Genomic DNA, 19,403 nt, shown 5'->3' with positions numbered 1-19,403 from the left:
CTGTTTTAAAAGAAAAACTTTTTGGGCAATGTGGCATTATATGTAAGTGGGAAGGAATAGCAAAAAAAGACCATTTGGGCTGGCCACACACATTTTCAATATCCTTTTACAAGAAATCTCGAACTGTTTTCGTTTTTTAAAAAGCTGTTTCTCTTTCCAAAGCCTCATGTCCTCCTCTTAACTCCTTGACAATCTCATTCTTAACACATGAAAAGAAGCCAGGACTTTTGCAAAATCGAGGATGACTCACAGCAAGAGACACTTGAAAGGATAACTGGAAATAACTTAATAGGAGGAATTCAGTTCTTCCCTTCTGTTCCTTCCAAGCTACTGCTTGCAAGCAAGTCTCCCCAGTTTTACTAAAACATCCTGGGTTGCTTCACTCATCAATTTGCTCTTTGAATCCCTTGTCTTCAAAGAAACCTACTCCACTTCTATCCTCTTGCAAGGTTTGTTCAACTAAGTTTCCACCAACCGCAGTTCACTGGGTTCTTCCAAAAATGTGAATTGTTCAGGTTCCATCAAAGCACAACTGGTTGCTATGCTGCAGCATCCTATGCATATTTACTCAGAAGTATGTCCCACTATATAGGGATGCGGGTGGCGCTGTGGTGCAAACCACTGAGCCTTGAGCTTGCCGATCGGAAGGTTGGCCGTTCGAATCCCCGTGACGGGGTGAGCTCCTGTTGCTCGGTTCCTGCTCCTGCCAATCTAGCAGTTTGAAAGCACATCAAAGTGCAAGTAGATAAATAGGTACCGCTCTGGTGGGAAGGTAAACAGCATTCCTGTGTGCTGCTCTGGTTTCGCCAGAAGCGGCTTAGTCATGCTGGCCACTTGACCTGGAAAAACTGTCTGCAGACAAACGTTGGCTCCCTCAACAGTAAAGCAAAATGAGCGCTGTAACCCCAGAGTCATTCACGACTGGACTTAACTGTCAGGAGTCCTTTACCTTTACCTTTTTATGTCCCACTGTGTTCAGTGGAATTTGCTTGCACATAAGTGTGCACAAGATTGCTCTCATAGGCTCCGATTCTAAGATAAGTGAACAAAAGGCACCTGCCTGAGTCCCCAAAAAGCCTCTCCAGAGGATTGCGGCCCATCTGAATAATAATGGGTCGGGAGTACAGTGGGAGAGGAGAATCAGCCAAAATTAGGAGAATCTCTGCCTGATTTTGGTTGATTCCCCCTCCCCTATTAGCTCCTTTCTCCCACTCCATATTTTTCAGGGGAGTCTCCATCGCCCTCTGGAGAGGCTTTTCAGGGAGTGCCAGTGATTGCAGTGGGATGGAAGGATGGGACACTTTCCTTCTGTGATTTCCTTCTATACAGTCATCCAAGATCCATGCCATATTCTGGAGCCGAATGTGGATTATTCAAGCACACCCACTTAGAGATAACACTTCCGATCTCAGACTGCCCCTAAGAAACAAGAGAGGCGACTGGAAGAAAAGGGAGTGGCAGCAAAGAACAACAAACCCAAACCCATTGTTATTCTACTGCCCAGATGCTTGCTCAGTTTGGGGGGAAAATTGGTGGAGTTAAAAAAGCAAAGCTAACCATACTTTAATTAAAAATATATATTCAAACTAATGAGCTTTTGGACTCAAATTGATTTCTTGCAAGGGATTAACACACAAATTAATTTGAAAGGGAAAAGCGTGCCAAAACCTTGGAAGGCAAGTCAGTCTGTTGAATGCTAAATAGGTACTCTGAGCCTGATACATACATACCTATATCACTAAAACGTATTTATTATTTGACATGGATGGACAAATTCATTACTGATATAATTGCTGTGTTTGGTGCTAAGTAACTTAGGGATCTAGGATACACACACACACACACACACACACACACACACACACACACACCTATATACATAAACTTGTAAGGCTGTCTTTGCACAGCTGCTTTTGGAGGATTTGTGCTGCTGCATCACAATCCTGGATTTGCATGAAGTCCGGGTGGGAGAGGGGATGGAGGGCACAGGAAAGTGGCAGTATTAAACAACGGCAGAGGTTTGAACAAAGTGAGGCTGGAGGGGTAAAGCAACCAAACTTAGCTCTTAAAATTCATGCAAGTGCTGTGTACAATGTTTATACTGGTTGAAGTTTTGGACCTTCCAGGGTAAACTGTAGACATAACACCAGAGTAAATAATCAAGTTTGCTAACAAAGTATCCCAGTTCCCCTTCTGTTAGTCTCTCCACCGAACAGTGCAATTATCTCTGCTATTTATATAAGTCAAGGGTTCCATACAATTGTATTTATATATGCAAACTAACTGTCAACAACTGCCTTTTGAAAACTGCACAACTCTAGTGACATATAATAGGGCAAGAACAATATTTGTATCATCATCATTGTTAATCTCACCATAACACTCCATATTTTTTATTTGAGGGTTGCCAAGTTTGGAGACAGATGACATATCCTGTACGAATGATTGTGTTCTGTTCATGTAACATTTATATTGCTGCATAAAGACAGTGCTAAAGAAATCAACCACAGATGAGATCTGACACATTTTCTGAATCTACCGTATTGCCCCAAATATGAAACACACCTGCAAATAAGCCACGTCTTTAAAAAGCAAGGCTTATTTGCGGGTGCAGCCCACCTCCCAGCACTATGGCACTCCCGGCACTACCTCCCCAAGCTGGCGCCAGGGGAGGCTTGGGAGTGCCTGGCAGGCTGCACACCATTGCCCTGTGCTCCCGGGCTGCTTCCTGGGGGGGCGGGCGGGCATGGTAAGGTCACAAATATAAGCCGCACTTTAACTTTCCACGGCCTGAATTTGGAAAAAAAAGTGTGGCTTATATTCGGGCCAATACGGTATTTAATTTCTCAGAATGAAATTTCAAGAAATTTCATAATTTATTTTGCTATGTAACGTGTGTGGGAAAATACTCCTTGGGCCAGGCCCTTAAAAAGCTCATAGCAATAAATCTGCACTTCAGGAAGGAGCTCAGCTTCGGGGACTGCTAGAGGTATGACATATTACTAATGAAATGTGTTCAGTATTGTTATAATTTGCCCTCTTGATGCAAGGGTGGCCAGAAGGTAGATCAGTATCTACTGGTAGATCTTGGGGTGATTAGAAGTAGATCACCAAGGATTTCCGAGTCTCCGTTTTTTTAAACAATCCCAACAACTACCCCAATCCCACCCTACCCCAAATTTATACTACTGAAATGAAGAAAGTAGTCGGGGGGGGGGGGCGATGACCCGGAGCGGATTGTTATGCAGAAGTTCCATTCTGGTACTTAGAAATTTCTGGGCTCAGATTCTTTAAATTCGAAGAGAACCTCTTTTGCACTGACATCTGGTTGACTGAAATATGTCCACCCAAAAGAATAACAAAAACCATTTTTAAAAAGACAGAGTCGTACGTTTCTACAAAAATTCAACTTATCTACCTACTTGAGTGAGGAAGTCCTCATTATGTAGAAGGGAATATCCCACAGCCGCCAGTGGTGATGTGGGACTGTACATGGTTTCATATATGAAGATTTTCTTTTGTTATTTATGTTATCATCTGATTGTTATTGTTTGACAGAATGTGGGGGACATTTTTAAATTTACATGAGCATTTCTGGACAATGTAAGTTTAATGTTTGCATTCTCAAGTGACTCAGCGAGCTGCTTTAATCTTTGTGAAGATGCCTTACATGGAGGCAGCCTCATGAGTTGCAGTGATCCCTTAGGCTAGATGGTCCATGAGGAGGCGGAAGCTTTCTTGTATTATAGCATTTTCCAGGACTTTTTATGTACAAGAGTTTTGTCCCTCTCACAATTTTTGTCATTTCTCAACAACAAAATTATGGTGCTCTCCTTTCAGTGTAATTCCACCACAAAAGTAGCAATCCAGAACACTTTCGACTTAGGCTCTGGCTCCAGCCAATATAGGCACCAATATAGATTCCCCGTCAGGGAAAAAGGTTGGCCAATCCCGTTATAGAGTTTAAAACTTGGGTTTTCATATGATCAGCTTGCTTTAGCAGTGTATTCATGCTATTTCAAAACCTCTTGCATTATGGATACATGTGGTGTTGCACAATTTGGCATTTGTAAACGGATGACATCTGTTTCCTTTCTGTTGCATATGTGTTTGAGGAAACGGGATCACACACGCAATATTATCCAGTATTTCAAGTCCTGTGGAGCTACTAATAACTACTCAATCAACCATTCCTGAGGACAGGAATGTGGCCAATGCAACACAGTTTTTCTCAAAAAGGGATCCTGGGAGGATCTGGGAAATTACATGGCTGTTAGGTTAACATCTGTTCTTGGGAAACTTGTGGAAAGCATTGTTAAAGATGGAATTGTCAGGCATAATGAAGAACAAGCCCTGATTACTCTGAAAGATAGGAAGAAATGGCAGGATGAAGGATTCAAGAGACTATATGCTGCGAGGTGTGGAGAAGGTGGGTGTAGCCTTGGGGAAATGGCCTTGCAGGCCACAACTGGGCCCCGACAAGGCCTAATTGGGTCTGTGGGCCAGGGATTCCCCATGCCTGCTTTACTGTAAGATTTATGGTTAATCCAATTTTTAATTATGATTAACGGCAGGTCTACACCACACATTTAACGCATGTCCAAATCACATTTAAAGCACATGACGTCCCCCAAAGAACCATGGGGACTGTAGTTTGTGAAGGATGCTGGAGACTGCAGCTCTGTCAGGAGAAAACTACAATTCCCAGCAAAGGCGCCAACTATGCAGGGCCCTGGGTGTCTGGGCATCCACAATTTTTTTTATGAAGGGGCCAGGACCTCAAAGGTTTTATTTGGCGGCGTGCGCACATTCCCACTGCATGCGTGATGTCAGCACGCTGCAAGGTGTGCCAACGTCATGTCAGCATGCGCACACACCTTGGTGATGTCAGCAAGCCCCGGGCACTCACTGTCATGGGGGCAAGGCAGCACGTCTCATACCCAGGATTCTTTGGGATATGTCATGTGCTTTAAATGTTCATTGGAAGTGCTTTAAATGAGATGGATCTTTCATTTATTCATTCATGTGTTAGTTCAGTGCATGTTCGGATTCTACTTTACCTATGTTTCTGTTTGTTTACTTTTCCAGTTGTGACTGAATTGTTTAGGAGGAGTATTCGTTGATTTACTTTACAGCTTTATATCTGTTGTATTTTCTTTTTTTGAAAAAAGTAAAACAGAACCAGCTTGGCTTCTACAAGGGTAAGTCCTACCTCAATAACCTTTTAGAATTCTTTGCAGAGCATCAACAAGCATATGATAGCTCTAATCCAGTCTACATTGTGTACTTAGACTTTCAAAAACCTTTCGATAAAATCCCTCGCCACAGACTCCTGAATAAACTTTGCAGTTATCAGATAAGAGGAAAGGTTCCATTATGGATCAGTAACTAAAGCAGGATTTCTCAAAGAGTATTCTAGGAAAAGAATTGGTGGTTACAGATGACAGGAAGCCTAGGAGCCTTTAAATTTTACCACCCTCAGACAAGAGAGGTGCCATCTCTCACATCCACCATGAAGTTCTACTGCCTTCTGAACTGAGCCTCAGGGTAGGTCAGGTATTGCCCATTAAACCTATAATTCCCCAACAGCCAAGTAGGAGATGCATTCCCATATAATAAACAACAGTTCCTATCAAAGCTGAATCCAAATAAACAGAGTCCATTTTCGTCACAGTCCTCCTGATCTGCAACGTAGTCTAAGGAGTTCTGTGAAGAAGAAGAAATTGTAATGATGGACAGGCGCACACAATTTGTTGTCTCCATTGAGCTGCAGCCATGGAGATTAAATGTGCTACTCAAGCAGTGGTCCTGGGAATACCTTCTTCCCTGACTGCACTTCCTATGGATTACAGTAAATCAGTAGCAGCCAGCAGAAGAGTGCAGGCGGGGTGGCATTGCTTACGCAGCTTCCAACGCGTAGGTGCTGCTGGTGGCCTGGAGGACCTCTGTACCAAGATTTCCCACTACATAAGAATTGACTGTCAAACATACTATTTGTCTCTTCACCATCCCAAAATCCAAGATGGCTTTCCTTTTATAGGGTGAAGTAATTTCCACAGAATGCCAGCTCACGTATGCCATTGTGGAATAATAGTGGAGATCAGGTTTGTGGGTGTTACGTGAAGGTGCCTTTGTTCTTTAATAAAAGGACACCATTCCTTTTATTCTTTGTAATACCCAGAACGACTTGACAATATCAATGAAAAACAACACTAACCTCAATTTTAAATATCCAGTTATGGAAATGTCTAAGAACAGCCTTCTTTTATCAAAAACAAGAGGGAGAGGGAGATGTAATTAGATGGGTAATGTAGCTATTATCAGATAAAGAAAATCATTCATACAGATGTATGGCAAAAGCCAATATAAATACATATACATTTTAAACTTTAATCGCATATATGCCATCTTCTACATTACTGTATTTAAAGAGAAGGTCACACACAGGAAATTTTTATGAACAGAAATCTGAATGAGAATGTGTTATGATTGGACAAGAAAACAGCATTTGTTGTTCATTACAATTTTGTTTCCTTTTCCTATTCCTCCTCCCTACCAAAACAAAGTATTTCCAGTGAGATAAAACAAGATTTATTTCTGTGTGTCTCACATAAGTAAGCAGAACAGACAATCAAATGGACTCAAATAGCCATAGTGAGAGTGCTTATTCTGATAAATAATACTTGTTTGTTTTTATCTGTGATGTTTTTCTCAAAACTGATGCTTCACCTATGCATAGAGCGTGATGATGTGTGCCAACAGAGACCTGTATTTGAAAGAAACCACTGAAATTCAGACATGAAGACACAGTCACCCACGCGTGCATTTAAGAATCAAAGATTGAGGTCCTGTTATTAGCCGCAGCAATGCCAACAATGGGAGGCCAGGAAAGCACCACTACCCCACCACTGGTAGTCACTAATAGCTGGACCTGGAGGTCATTATAGCCCACAAAGTGATAAATGCATAAAGAAATAATCCTGTTCATTCATTTTTGGATTAAAAAAAAATACGATGGTCATATCCAACCTAATGCTTTTTTCTCTATGTTATAATTGAATATCTAATTTTATAACAATTCTAACTAACATGATATTAAACATGTGATATGGTGATGAGCCTTCTTTTTTTACTATTTGAAAAGAACTATAGTAATGTATGAACTTACAAATGATTTTTTTAAGACCCTTGTGCTGAACAGATTTGAAAGGCTTGCCTTCTGGACACATTTCTAGAAGGGATTCAAATGTCAAATTGAATTAAAGCATGAGGAGAAGACTTTAAAGATGGGTGTGCTTTCCAAAGCTCTTGAGTCAGAATTTACACAAATTCTTCTGAAAAAGATATGGAAGAGCTCTGGTGATTTTTCCTCGTCAAACTGAGGGCTTGAAAAAATGATCCATTTCTCAGAGGTAGCACGAGGCTCATTCTACCTGCATGTAGCTAAAGAGCTGGAAAGCAGTACTGCTCCATTACGTACCACAGGGGGAAACTGGTGGGTTGAGAAAGTCAACCATTCTTCTCTGGCTCAAGTTTTGATCCAGCTGGGACTTATAAAGATCAGCTCTCCTTTGAGTCAGGTTTTAATGAACCCCCAATATATATTTTTTGTAGCCTGGCTCAGGGAAACCTCTCTATTAGATTGCAATTCACAAACTGGTTAGGCCAGAATCCAGTAGCACTGAATCATCTTTTGTCACCCATGGCTCCTCACCCAGTCCTCTTCAATAGCTTCACTTTCCTCTTGGCTCCCTGCCCTACAGTCCCCTTGCATTGAAAGCTTACACCATTTGTGGATTGGGATGCCTGTCTTCTCCAGAGAAAATATTGCTCTTTTTGGGAGTTGACCTGGTCTGAACCCATAAACCATACATTTCAGCTACATTCAATGCCCAGATGTATTTAGTTCCTGTTCTCATTCACCATGACTGCCAATGAATAGTCCAATTTTTCTTCTTCCCATGCTGTGCAAATGAGGTAATGGAGCATTCTTCAGTCAAGATCTACTGTCACAAAAGAGGTCATGCTTCCAGTATCAATAGTTCAATTCAGCAAAAGGAAATTACAATAGTCAGACACATATTTCAGGATATTCAGCAAAAACCCCCCAAAGAAGTGTCACATTGCATTCATTGCTATCTCAGAATATTTGTTTCTTGTTCAAAATAAAACAGAAATTAGTATTGAAACCAAAAGGCATTAAAACGTTGTTCTTGAGTTATGTTTGGGGCAGTCCCACCAACAGAATGCTGAAGCCATGTTGACGCCGTATGTACATACCAAAGCCTTATGATAACTATATTCCAGATTCTAAATATGAATTGAATTGGTTTGATGGCTAGTCCAGAAACCACCAAGATGAAATGCTAAAAGCATCACCAGGAAGCACAGCAAGGCGTTTTCTTTTGCTTTGTTAGATTGCAGGTACAGAGTGCGCTGATTTCATCTGGTCTGCAGTGTGCTGGGGAAATTTAACCATTTCCCAGTGATGATCCCCCTTCCTCTGTCATCGGCCCTAGAAAAGAGCTGTGATTTTTGTTGGAATTGTAGCTGGGGAGGGAATAATTAAACCTCTGCTCCTGTGCACTGTGGTCTCATTGAAAATTCCTCTGCCTGCTAGTGGTGCATCTAGTGGTGCCCTCATTTTCATCTGAAAAAGGACCAGGATTATATGGGGGGGGGGGGTTAAGGTTGATTCACATGAAGGAAGAAGAAAATACAAGGGCAGGAGAGTGTGAGATCTATTTTCGGTTGGCAGTCTTACACTCCTGGGCCATCCTCACCCAGGTGGGGTTTTGAATTTGTATGATTTCACCACTGGTGACCTTCTCATTCAATCCAAAAGATATGTGGAGTGCTGTCCAAGGAATTTCTAGGGGGGCCCTTCCAAAAATAGGTCACAAACACAATTTGTGCTTATTGTTGTCATTCTCAGTATCTTGGTTTACTAGCAGCTGGCAGTGTGTCATTTTAAATGTAATGCTAGATGGGGATTTTGAATTTTGCCCCTCGTTCCTAAAAATGTGCATTTAGGTGACTTGGACTTCATAGCTTTGTGAGGTGTGTGGGAGTTCTTTGGAAAGTAATTTGTATTATTTCACTTCAGAATGTGGCAAGGCAGGCCTCCTGCTCTTGGGAGACCCCCGGTCACACCACCGTATACATCTGCCTACTCCTTCACCCTTGACATCTTTAAGGTGGTAATGTACAGTATATTCCTTTGTTTACTTTAAAACATTGGTAAGGCAGTCCTGCTGTGTTGAGGGGCGTCCTGTTCAGCCTGTTCAATGGAACCCGGGACATCTGCCCCAAAATCCTGCCAGACAGCACCACTGCTCATTTCAGTGGACACAAGGGGGTGGGAGAGACAGGGGAGGAAGAACTGTGATATTCCAGACACTGTGCAATCATCTCTCTGTTTCCATCCAGGACCCACACAGGCCTTCAGAGGCAGGAGGAAACGAGCAGTTGGTGGATCTGGTTCTAAATATTGCCAAGGCTTGGTTTGGGTTCTGTGAGATCAGACATCTAGACAGCACTGGTGACTACAATGGTTTCTTATCTCTCCTTGGGATTGCAGAGACTTTATTCACAAGTCCCCAACAGATCTGGCAGTCTGGGGAAACCACCACACCTCACAGACAGCAGGACAACAAATGTACCACCTGGAGGCTTTAAGGGCCAGCCTTATTGTTTTAAAGTGGGGAACATATTTCAGAACAGGCCACCCACCGGGCAGCTTGCTTTTCTTTCCTCACCCTTGGAGTGGTCTTGTACATAGTCAAAAGCCCATTTAATGGGACTCCGTAGCAGCGTAAAGGCACACCCAAAAGGGAAGGCTATTGGACAGATCCAAATAATAGCCTCTTATTTTGCTGCTCCACCTAAACCTGCCGCCTAAGGCATGTGCCCCCTTTTGTCGCCCCTGCAACCACTTCCCCGCCGATCCAACACTGCTGTGCATATTCATCCTAATGAGTATAGACTGCAGGGTAAAAACTGCACCCTGCAAAAATGACAAGTAGAGTTCTCTCACATACAGAACTTACTGATTTCAGGTGCAGACAAAATACATGGTACTTAAGGGTGGAGCTGGGACGCGGGTGGTGCTGTGGGTTAAACCAGAGCCTAGGACTTGCTGATCAGAAGGTTGGCAGTTCGAATCCCCGCAACAGGGTGAGCTCCCGTTGCTCGGTCCCTGCTCCTGCCAACCTAGCAGTTCAAAAGCACATCAAAGTGCAAGTAGATAAATAGGTACCGCTCTGGCGGGAAGGTAAACGGCGTTTCCGTGCACTGCTTTGGTTCGCCAGAAGCGGCTTGGTCATGCTGATCACATGACCCGGAAGCTGTACGCCAGCTCCCTCGGCCAAGAAAGCAAGATGAGCGCCGTAACCCCAGAGTCCTCTGCGACTGGACCTAATGGTCAGGGGTCCCTTTACCTTTACCTAAGGGTGGGGCTGGCAGGTGCAATCCCAACACCCTTCTTTCCATGCACTCACTTCAAGCTGTGTGAAAAGGGCTGATACCCAAAGTAGTAGGTGGTAAACAAAATAGGGTAACATATTAGAAAGGTACATTGTTAATTTAAACAAAGGAGAAGCTGCAAAATATTTCAGACACACACAGTACTCATTTCTCACACACACATACACAGTAGGGTTGCCACCTTTTAACCTGGCCAATTATGGCACAGCCCAGCTATTCAGTGCATCAACAGGGCAAAATGAGTCAAATATCAAGGGGCTTATTGTGAACATACTGTAGTTATATTCGTGGGTGTCTATTCATTTTTAGCACAGTTGCCAAACAGTAATAAAACAGGTGTTAGTGTGATTACGAACAAACACAATAGACAGAAAACTCAAGGGTTTTCAAAAATCCTCACTTTTATAATAACCTACAGAGGAAGAGAGCCAATGTATTTTCCCACAGATGGAATTATATAAAATCCTGGATGCAAGACAGAAATTGAGATATCACAATACAAAGAGCTGCTTCCCTTAACAAAAAACATCTGCTGAAAAGTTGTTTACCTCCTAGAAAAATGCTAAGGATCTTAATTCATTCTGAAGCAAAACTAAAATGGTAGGTGCATTTCCCAGTGATTTTCAGAGACATTCATCAAGTTATTCAAGTGTTAAATGTTTTGAAACCATATAGATTTTTTTAAATGTCAAAAAATATCAGTTTACTACTTAACAAAGTCATTCCATTTCCCTTAATCTTGAAACACTGAACAGCCTCTTAATATGGAAAAGCACAATGAGACAAGTTCTTCACTGACATTTCACATCAATCACTCGAATTGCAATGGACATAAATTTCCATATAATCTGACACAATTATTACAAAGCCATATCACAGCTTCTAGAAGTATAAATACAATTTTCCATTTTAGCCAAGCTGAATAAAATATTCACTTGCAACAATACATTATTTTGTACCTTGTTTGGTTGTGCTATTTTAAACAATCTGGTGCTCTGATAGTAAATACACTAGGCTGGTTCAGATGTAATGCTAAGCCATAGTTTAGGCAAAGCATAATTTAATTCTACAAAAATGAAGCGAGGGGGCCCTAAGATCACACACTCCACTGCCTGCTCTCCAAGCATGGACGTTAGGAGTTTAGAAGCTTTCATCTCTATTTAAATCAATCACAGTTTTATATAGCATCTGAATTTGGACAAACTGTGTTCATGCACAAACTATGGTTTGCTGAAACAAGCTTTACCATAGTTTAGAGCTCAGCCATAATGCTAAACTGTTGTTAATCTAAAATGGTATTGCAAGTTTCTGATCTCTCTTCATGGCCACAGCAGAGGAGGTAAGGGAATGGGGAAATACACAAGTACTGTGACTCATCCTAATAACGTTATGCATTGTTTAATATTACCTGTGAGCCCTTCAATTTACTTAGAAATAAGTACCAGTAATTTCCATGGTGATTAATTCCAAAAAGGCAGTGATCCTAAATACACCTGAGAGTGCTGTGACAAGTAAATGAAGCATGGGTCTAAAACCCTTCCATGTGTGGCTGGGGGACGTTTCTGCAAGGGGAGTTGAAGGAGGAAGTGATGGCCAAAAGGAAGAAGTAAAAGCTCTCCCCTCACCCACAAATTTCCTCACAAATTTGCCTTCTTGGCCTCATTTGCAAAGAGAAGATATAAGGCAGAGACAGAGCATGTTGCTCTGTCATGAAGTTGTGAGACTCAGCACATTCACCAAGACCAGGGGTAGCAAAGATGGTGTCTTTCAAATAATTTGGACTCCCATAATCTCTTACCATTGGCCATTCTGGCTGGAGATGATAGTAGTCAAAACATCTGGAGGACACTGAGTTAGCTATCCCTGACCTAGATCTTCCTTCTATTGAAATTATTCTGCTTTAAAGGTAAAGGGACCCCTGACTATTAGGTCCAGTCGTGACCAACTCTGAGGTTGTGGCACTCATCTCGCTTTATTGGCCGAGGGAGCCGGCGTACCACTTCCGGGTCATGTGGCCAGCAGGACTAAGCTGCTTCTGGCGAACCAGAGCAGTGCACGGAAACGCCGTTTACCTTCCCGCCGGAGCAGTACCTATTTATCTACTTGCACTTTGACGTACTTTCAAACTGCTAGGTTGGCAGGAGCAGGGACCGAGCAACGGGAGCTCACTCCGTCACGGGGATTCGAACCACCGACCTTCTGATCGGCAAGCCCTAGGCTCTGTGGTTTAACCCACAGCGCCACCCGCGTCCCACATTCTGCTTTACTTTTAAGTAAATAAAGTAAAAATAGGGATGTAAGCATGACTTTTTATCGCTAATACCTTTTAAAAAAACTTATGAAAAATGGTTAATACAGCATGCAATATAGGAAGCTTTTTTAAAAATCCAAATGATAGTTTTCCAGAAATGAAGAGTAATAGAAAGCAATAATTTAAATTAAAGATGAAAATTGTTGGTTGCCAATCACTACCTTGTTCATGTCATAAAGGAATGAGACTCTTCTGTACTAAGAAATGAAAAAAGACTTAATTTTTGGACACTTGCAATATCAGTGAGGATGTTATTAACACAGAGACTAGTGACTTTAAAAAAAGATTTACTTCTTGTGGGAAGCACCCTTAGATTTAAAGGAATTGGAACCCACTAGCTTATAGTAAAGTGGATATAGCTCAGTTGTAATTGTCTGAGTTCAGCAGTTTCTGGGAAGCTAAAAAATGCAATTTAAAGTAATTCATTTCCAGTCCAAAGGAACAAGTTGATTCAGTGGCATGTTGTAGTACAAACAAATTTACTAACAAAGGACTAAGTTGTGGTTTCAGCCAATCAAATTCATTGGCAATGCACCATTGATTCTGGGAGTAGCAGGATATTGCAGTACATCGAATTAATCTGTTTCTGAAATTGCCCATAACAAACTCCCAATAAACCAAGTTTAGAACTGTCCAGTCTAATCCAGACATCACTGATGACAGGGACCTGGTTCACATGTAATGCTAAGCCAAACTATGGCTTAGTGTGGATGAGAATGCATGCTAGTGCACAGTTAGCAAAGCACAGCCACTTTGCTTCTCCCCCATTCCTGCTACCACGCTACTAGGAGCTAAGTCATGGTTTGGTTTATTGTTTAATCTGAACACTGAACAATGAACACTGAAGCTGGCTTCATTGTTTGCCTTAATCCAAATAAACCATGACCAGCATTCAAGTTTTGTTCCTTGGGGAAGACAAGCCACAAGCAAAGGTTCAAAAGTAACTTGAAGCCTAACCACGGTTAAGTTCCAGTAGCAGGACAAAAATAGGAGAGAAACAAAGCACCTTTGATTTTTCTCTGTGTGCACCACTCATTTCTCACTTTCTCATACACTCTTAGGCTAAAGTGTATGCAGATGATACCCAGCTCTACCTCTCTTTCAAATCAGAACCAGTGAAGGTGGTGAAGGTCCTGTGTGAGTGCCTGGAGGCGGTTGGAGGATGGATGGCGGCTAATGGACTGAGGTTGAATCCTGACAAGACAGAAGTACTGTTTTTGGGGGACAGGGGGCGGGCTGGTGTGGAGAACTCCCTGGCCTGGTCCTGAATGGGGTAACTGTGCCCCTGAAGGACCAGGTGTGCAGCCTGGGAGTCATTTTGGACTCACAGTTGTCCATGGAGGCGCAGGTCAATTCTGTATCCAGGGCAGCTGTCTAACAACTCCACCTGGTACGCAGGCTGAGACCTTACCTGCCCGTGGACTGTCTCGCCAGAGTGGTGCATGCTCTAGTTATCTCCCGCTTGGACTACTGCAATGCGCTCTACGTGGGGCTACCTTTGAAGGTGACCCGGAAACTACAACTAAACCAGAATGCGGCAGCTAGACTGGTGACTGGGGGCAGCCGCCGAGACCACATAACACTGGTCTTGAAAGACCTAGATTGGCTCCCAGTACGTTTCCGAGCACAATTCAAAGTGATGGTGTTGACCTTTAAAGCCCTAAATGGCCTCGGTCCAGTATACCTGAAGGAGCGTCTCCACCCCCATCGTTCTGCCTGGATGCTGAGATCCAGCGCCGAGGGCCTTCTGGCGGTTCCCTCATTGCGAGAAGCAAAGCTACAGGGAACCAGGCAGAGGGCCTTCTCGGTAGTGGCACCCGCCCTGTGGAACGCCCTCCCATCAGATAAACAACTACCTGACATTCAGAAGACATCTGAAGGCAGCCCTGTCCAAGGAAGTTTTTAATGTGTGATTTAACTGTATTTTTGGTTTCTGTGGAAGCCGCCCAGAGTGGCTGGGGAAGCCCAGCCAGATGGGCGGGGTACAAATAATAAATTATTATTATATATTATTATTTATTTAGCATTATGTATTAATAAAGCCACTCCCTTCCTTTTTTTTTTTATCCAGATTTTGGTCCTTTCTGTGTTTGGCTGTATACTTTTCAAATGTGCCAAGTGTTTAGGATATCTTTGACACACATGGGCCTTCTAAAGATAACACTATGCAGCAGTGGGCAGTTGTTCAGATGCTACTGTTCTTACATATTGGCAAGCTGCAGATTTCTAGAGCAGCTACCCATGGTTGGCTGAGCAGTTTTCAAGGATGGCTGATAATGTCTGAATGGAAGCTCTGACCCCCTTGTTGTTGTTCTTGGCACATGCCTGTCTCGGGAGACAATGGAACAATGCCCCTTCGGGGGTAAAGCCAAACCACTGGAAAGTTACAACACCTGTTGTGGCTGTAGAGACTGATATGGGACAGATAGGCTTTATTGCAGGTGGGGCAGATGACAGCATCCAGTTTTCCTACTACTACAAGTGCACCATGGCATCTCTTCTCTCTGTGCTCCTTCCAGCAGTCATTCCTCCTCTGGTCACTGCTGTGGATACACAACCTGACGGTCTGTCTCCAGGTATTGCAATCGTCTGCAAGGGATTCCCATATGGCAGGGTTAACGTTGCCAGCCTTCATGTTACGTTTGCAGACATCTTTGTAACACAGAGTTGGTCTGCCAACAGACCTAGCGCCTGAGACCAGGCCTCCATAAAGCATGTCCTTGGGGATGCTGCCATCTTCTAAGCCAGCATGGACATCTCTAAGAGAGAAGTGCGAACATGCTGGGAATATGGGCTTGAGACTCTGTCCTGCCATGTGATGCCCAAAAACTTCCTGACACAGCACATATGGAAGGCATTGATGCATCGCTCCTGTCATGTGTAAGTTGCCCATGACTCACTTCCATAAAGCAGCATGCTCAACACACAAGCCTGGTAAACCTTCATCTTTATATTAGACGTTAGCATTTTGGTGAGGTGAGCCATTTTCATAGCCACCTTGCGAATACGTTTGTCCAGCTCAATGTCAATGGAGAGGCTGCTGATTATGATGGAATCCAGGTTGACAAAATTGTCTACCAACTCAAGCACATGGTCACCAATGCTGGTGTGTGGAGTGCCAACGACATCCTGACCCAGGATGTTGGTCTTTGTTAGGCTGATGATGAGGCCAAACTCATAGATGAAATATAATAAATTCTGGAACTATCAGACACAGGGCATGCAATAATTCTAAATCCTCTACAGGGATCACTCATACAATTCGAGGGCTGAGTACATAAGCCTAGTCCTAAAGCAATATACACACTCTGCAAATATTTATGAATCTATTTCAGTTTAGAAATCTGTTTTGGCAGGTACACTGGATCTGAGTAGGAGTTCCACAAAACAGAAATATGGGAAGAGAGGCATTTGCTCCAGTGAACAAAGGGGGAAATGGCATTTATTTATTAGACTGGATTGGTAAAAAGGCCCAATGCGTAAGTTTTAAGTAATAACATTTGCAAGAATTATATAACAAAACTAGGTGATGTGAAAGAATATGAAAGGAAGCAAAGGTTACAGTAATAATATTACTATACTTAGCATTTCTGAGAGATATGCATTATCTTCTCAAACATTAAGATTTAAGGGCTTGTTTGCATTAGAACTTGGCGCTATGAGTATCAAACATTGCCCTTGAAATAATCCATTACTATCCTAGTAATAATCTACACATTGACCTGCTTTAATTGTTTATCTGAAAACAGGATGTTACACAACATAAGCTTACATTGGCTGACTGCAAAAGTAAATTATGAGTTCTAAAGTACATTAGGAAAAAACATGACCTGATTACAACTCTTTGATTCAGATTCAGATGTAGATGGTAGCATGGAGGTACTTTTGCAACCTACAAGATAAAACTGAATCATTCTTTGGGCAAGGCAAATGTTTACAAAAATCTTACTGTTTATTTTTGAGTTGTACAATAGAATTGTCATTAACAGCCTGAGCTATGCTGTTTTCCAAACTATTTGGCCACCAATTTGCAACCCTTTACGTATATTTTTCATTATATATAATTATTCCTGCTGAACTAAAAACAAAGATATGCATAACTTAAAACTGTAGATATATATGGAGTCATGAATCAGGAGATTCCTGATTCAAATGTAGTCTACCTTTCTACAAGCAGCACATTTTATAACACTGCTTGCACATATTTCCTCTTTGTGTCTAAAAGTTCATTTTGTGGTTTGGGTAGCCACTGAAGAAGTGAAGTACACAGGACTTTCAAATGTTGTTATACTATAGGTCCCATCACACTGGACTATGCTGTCTGGGGTTGATGAGGATTGGAGTCAAACAATATTTGGAAGTGCATAGGTTCCCCGTCCATGAGACAGATGCTGCTCAACACAGGCAGTTAATTGTGTGAAGTGACTCGCCACAGGGCTTAATCAGTTTCTTGCATGCCAGAAAGTTACCTCCTCTGAAAATAGAGTGACTAGCTGCTGTAGTTGAAACTGTGTGAACCACAGTACTGGGGACATATGGGGTTCTATTCAGCTAAGGTCTAAGTAGAGGGAGGAATTCAATGATGCGCTACGCAAAGCATAAGCATTTCAGTTTGTCAGATGAAACAATCCTCCCTCTTCTCCTGCTGCATGCTATTCTAGGGGTTCTCTGGACCACCCCCTCCCCAGAGCCATTTTTGGGGTGAGCAGAGGGAAAGTACAAGAGGTAATCCTTGTACAGGACTTCTGCTGACTGGTTCATTAGACATCTGAAGGCAGCCCTGTACAGTACAAGGAAGTTTCTGATGTTTGATGTTTTACTGTGTTTGATGTTTTAATTTTTTGAAAGTCGCCCAGAGTGGCCCAGTCAGATGGGCGGCGTATTATTATTATTATTATTATTATTATTATTATTATTCCCACTGAAAAGAATGTCATTTAGTTATGTCTATTAACTTGAATGGGTCTACTCTGAGTAGGATGTACATTGAATACAAACCATTGCTTCCAACACACAAGGGATCCATGTGGTGCTTCATTCTGACAGCAATCACAGTGGCGTAGCGTGGGTTGTCAGCACCCGGGGCAAGGCAAGTAATTTGCGCCCCCTAACCCGTGGATTTGCACCCCCTAACCCGTGGATTTGCGCCCCCTAACCCCCAGATGTTGCGCCCGGTGCGGCTGGCCCCCCCTGCACCCCCCACGCTACGCCACTGAGCAATCGTGCTGTGAAAATAATGTCTAAAGCAGTCCAAAGATATTTAACTTTCTTCTTTTACTGACAAGCTGTTCCTGTGTCTACCAAGCCCAGCAGGCGCAACTTTTTCACAGCTTGATCAAGGCACCAGTTGATCCCTTAGCAATATCATCTTGAAATGTTGGAAAATGTCTCCTCCATCTTGAGCCAGGCGTACCATTAAGCTCTCTCCTAATTTTACACCAATCTTTTTCAAGTATATCAAGACATCCTAAAGCTCCATTTTTGCCTATATTCTTCATTTGACCTTTAAGGGTGAAAAGCTTCACTGCTGTTTTTTTTAAAAAATATATAGTTTCCTACAAGTTCACCTTCAAAACCCTTTCCCTTACCTTGCTTGTTCTACTACATTTTAAAGAGAAAAAGAAGAGAAAGCTTTGCTTCCAAATAAGATAGGCAGATAGGTAGCAGGTGAAAAAAAAAGACAAAAGTGCTCTCCACCATGAATTAATCCCAGGTTCATATTCCTTTTCTCACACTTTTCTTTAAATTGAAGCACTATTATAACTAGTGTTTTCACTCAATTAAAATTGATCATATAATTTATACAGCACAAACCTATGTCTATTCACAAATAAGTTCCATTTTGTTCTATGCCATCCACTCTGAATTAAATGTGTAAAGAATTGCTGCCTTACAGGGCAACTCTATACAAGTGCATTGAAAAGCAAATCCCATTGATCTCAATGGAGCGAACTTCTGAGCAAGTGGGTGTAGGGTCACTCCCATCCTTACAGTTACAATCCCATATACAGTATGCCTGTTTCCAGGTAAGTGGATGTAGGGCTGCAGTCTTATCAGCTGACTACTCAGTTTAATTTGTATATGAGCAAAACAGACAATTGGAAGCAAAGAATAAACTAAAACCGTACTTTTTGAGACAATATATGCTGTACATAAGATAGGATGCCTATTCCACGATAGTGCTTGCCATCTACCGTTTCTATCAGTAATTATTTAAAAAGTACTTCTTTTTTTAAGTACAACCTGGTATTTTCTTGTATCTTACCGATAGGCTTTATTGTGATTTAAATTTAAGTAAGCCACCTTGAGATGAGCAGAAGCCTCAAAAAGAAAAAAAGATTAAGACACTTTGTAATACACTATACACCTAACCTCGCAAATAAGAATGTAAATAGAGCAGGGAGAATTGCTGACTGTACCACTTTAAAGCAGCAGATGTAAGGCCATGTTTTTGAATACTCCCCCGTCATAAAAAATAATTCCTGGATGTAAATAACTTAACACACCAAGGTGAGGAACTATGATAAAACTTTCTCCATCGTGTGCTAGTTCAGTTCATGCAGGGCATTTGTTGGGGGGTTGGTTGGTGAAGGGAATATAAAAGGTA

General features: G+C 42.2%; 1 protein-coding gene across 9 annotated transcripts in view; it reads right to left on the bottom strand.

The window, feature by feature from the left end:
- LOC310707687 (uncharacterized protein) overlaps positions 1–19,403 on the bottom strand; it is a 46,922-nt gene that overhangs the window by 8,518 nt on the left and 19,001 nt on the right. For 2 of the 9 annotated variants that reach the window (XR_014526639.1, XR_014526642.1), the window contains 2 exons: positions 16,627–16,688; positions 2,892–3,332 (listed from right to left, as the gene is read on the bottom strand). The exons of 3 other annotated variants lie outside the window; for them this stretch is intronic. The gene's annotated coding sequence lies outside the window, so the exon portion shown is untranslated. Of the gene's footprint in view, positions 1–2,891; positions 3,333–14,886; positions 16,689–19,061; positions 19,152–19,403 lie in introns of those variants that run through there. 4 more of the 9 variants (XR_014526640.1, XR_014526643.1, XR_014526644.1 and 1 more) reach the window with 3 other exon arrangements.

Source organism: Podarcis liolepis (genome assembly GCF_965112155.1).
Source record: "Podarcis liolepis genome assembly, chromosome: 5".
NCBI lineage: Eukaryota > Metazoa > Chordata > Lepidosauria > Squamata > Lacertidae > Podarcis > Podarcis liolepis.
The sequence above is the reverse complement of the archived record's forward strand: the minus strand, read 5'-3'. Positions and strand labels throughout refer to the sequence as shown.